The sequence below is a fragment of the Moschus berezovskii genome, chromosome 6 (assembly GCF_049115385.1).
Source record: "Moschus berezovskii isolate FMDL1 chromosome 6, NW_MosBer_1.0, whole genome shotgun sequence".
NCBI lineage: Eukaryota > Metazoa > Chordata > Mammalia > Artiodactyla > Moschidae > Moschus > Moschus berezovskii.
The window spans coordinates 51,302,872-51,305,884 of record NC_142465.1 but is presented as its reverse complement, the minus strand read 5'-3'; the positions used below and the strand labels follow the sequence as shown (position 1 = coordinate 51,305,884).

The following is a 3,013-nucleotide window of genomic DNA, read 5'->3' as shown; positions in this document are numbered from 1 at the left end:
CCATGGGATTTTCCAGGCAAGAGTACTGGAGTGGGGTGCCATTGCCTTCTCTGAAACTAACCTAGTTTTAAGTAAATGAATATTTATATTTTATGTGCCCAAAATTCAGCTTCATATGGACTCCTGGGTGAGAGATATGGCAGCAAATGAAGACAGCAATTTTTATTCAAGTGGTGGATAGAATTTGAAACACCAGACGTCTATTCTGGGCCAAAATAGATATGGAAAGAAGTTTGGAAATGATTAATTTAAAATGACACAATCCGTTTCCAGCCTCAGCCGAGAGCACTGATGCAGAGGCTCGAGGACATTGTGCCGATCATGAGCAGGGCTAGAGCAAGGCTGTTGGCAGCTTTAAGCTCCAGAAGCTTTTCCTATGCTGCTGTTTCATTCTGTTCTTAACCCTTTCAGCCCAGAATTCCCTTAGGGCAGTGGTCCCCAACCTTTTCGGCCCCAGGGACTGGTTTTGTGAAAGATAGTTCTTCCACAGACTGGAGGAGGGGGATGGTTTGGGGAAAATTCAAGTGCATGATATTTATTGTGCACTGTATTTCAATTTTTTAAAAAAAATTATTTTTGGCTGCGCTAGGTCGTCATTGCTTTGTGAGGACTTTCTCTAGTTGTGGTGAGCAGAGGTTACTCTTTGTTGTGATTCACGGGCTCTAGCGGAGCAGGCTCAGAGGTTGCAACTCGTGGAGTCTAGAGTGCAAGCTCAGTAGCTGTGGTGTATTAGCTTTAGTTGTTCCACAGCATGTGGAATCCTCCCAGACCACAGATCAAACCCATGTCCCCTGCATTGGCAGGTGAATTCTTAACCACTGGACCACCTGGGAAATCCCATTTCTGTTATTATTATATCATCTCCACTTCAGATCACCAGGCATTAGATCCTGGAGAGTGGGGACACTGGCCTTAGGGAAAATGAAAACTCATCTTAGTCTGACATAAGCGCTACCTCCTAAGTGCTGATCTATGTTTTGTGAGATATATTTAAAACATGTGTGAGGAGTGTCTGCACGCGATTGGAAGAACTTTAAAAAGGCAAGATAGTATACTTACTTGATACTAAGTACGGTCCTAAAAAACTAGACTCCTGTCAGCTTGTATTATCAGTCTTTCCTGAGAGTCAGCTTCTTTGCTTCCTGTGTCTTAGTAAAATGGCTCTAAAATTTCTGAACAGACAATTCTGGTGCACTCCTTGCTAGTAAGCTAGCAGCTGAGAAATAATGGAAAATTATTATTGCTATAACCTATTATTTATTTAAAATAATCATGGTCCATATAGCCTAAACACTGAAAAGTTTAAAAAAAAAAAAAGAACGCTTTCAATCTCTTAGAAGGAAAACAGGATAATATATTTATGACCTCAGGATGGGAAAGAATTTCAATGAGGCACAAAAAACCTAACTGATAAAAAGAAAAGTGTAATAAATTGGATCACATCAAAATTTAAAACTTCAGCATGATAAAAGACACTATAAACAAAGTTAAAGCCAAGGGACAGACTGGGAGTAGCTATTTGCAACACATAAAGCAAAGGTTTAGTACCCAGAATATATAGACAGCAGCAATTCAATAAGAAAAAGAAAGATAACCCTGTAGAAAATGCATAAAGGCTACGAACAAGAGATTCACAGATGAAATTCGAATGACCGATAAACATAAAAAAAAAAGACTTAGACTCACTAGCATTAAGGAATATGCAATAAAATTGATAAGATACGATTTCACATCCATCAAGTTAGAAAAAATAAGAGCATCTGAATAGATCTGACATGGTACTGGAGTTGCAAACTATAGAAACCAACCACAGTTTAAACAGAAAAAGAATGTATTAAATCATAATAGCTAAAATTTACCCACTCACTGTTCCCTGTGTGTGGGTACAGTTCTAAGTGCTTTATATGTATTTGCTCATTTAATCCTTACAACAACCCTATAAAATAGGTGTCATTATTTCCCACACATTGTAGAATGGGAAGTAGAGACTGATGGCTTAGTTTTCCTGGAGGTTACACAGAAAGAGAAGAACTAAAGAGCCTCTTGATCAAAGTGAAAGAGGAGAGTGAAAAAGTTGGCTTAAAACTTAACTTTGAGAAAACTAAGATCATGGCATCTGGTCCTATCATTTCATGGCAAATAGATGGGGAAACAGTGGAAACAGACTTTATTTTTTTGGGCTCCAAAATCACTGCAGATAGTGACTGCAGACATGAAATTAAAAGATACTTGCTCCTTGGAAGTAAAGTTATGACCAACCTAGAAAAGAAAGAGAAAAGTGAAGTCGCTCAGTTGTGTCCGACTCTTTGCGACCCTGTGGACTATAGCCTATCAGGCTTCTCCGTCCATGGGATTTTCCAGGCAAGAGTACTGGAGTGGGTTGCCATTTCCTTCTCCAGGGGATCTTCCTGACCCAGGGATTGAACCCAGGTCTCCCGCATTGCAGGCTCCCTCTGAGCCACCAGGGAAGCCCCAAAAGCCTACAGCACCCGGTATTCCCAGGCGGTCTCCCATCCAAGTACTAACCAGGCCCGACCCTGCTTAGCTTCCGAGATCAGATGAGATCGGGGCACGTTCAGGGTGGTATGTGACCAACCTAGACAGCATATTAAAAAGCAGAGATGTTACTTTGCCAACAAAGGTCCGTCTAGTCAAGGCTATGGTTTTTCCAGTAGTCATGTATGGATGTGAGATTTGGGCTATGAAGAAAGCTATACGCTGAAGAATTGATGCTTTTGAACTGTGTTGTTAGAGAAGACTTTTGAGAGTCCCTTGGACTGCAAGGAGATCCAACCAGTCCGTCCTAAAGGAAATCAGTCCTGAATATTCATTGGAAGGACTGATGCTAAGCTCCAATACTTTGGCCACCTCATGCAAAGAACTGACTCTTTTGAAAAGACCCTGATGCTGGGAAAGATTGAAGGTAGGAGGAGAAGGGGATGACAGAGGATGAGATGGTTGGATGGCATCACTGACTCAATGGACATGTGTTTGAGTAAACTCCAGGAGTTGG

At 41.1% G+C, this 3,013-nt stretch overlaps 1 pseudogene; it reads right to left on the bottom strand.

The window, feature by feature from the left end:
- Nucleotides 1-2,477: 2,477 nt before the first annotated feature.
- Nucleotides 2,478-2,596, bottom strand: LOC129537289 (5S ribosomal RNA; annotated as a pseudogene).
- Between the last annotated feature and the right edge of the window lie 417 nt (nt 2,597-3,013).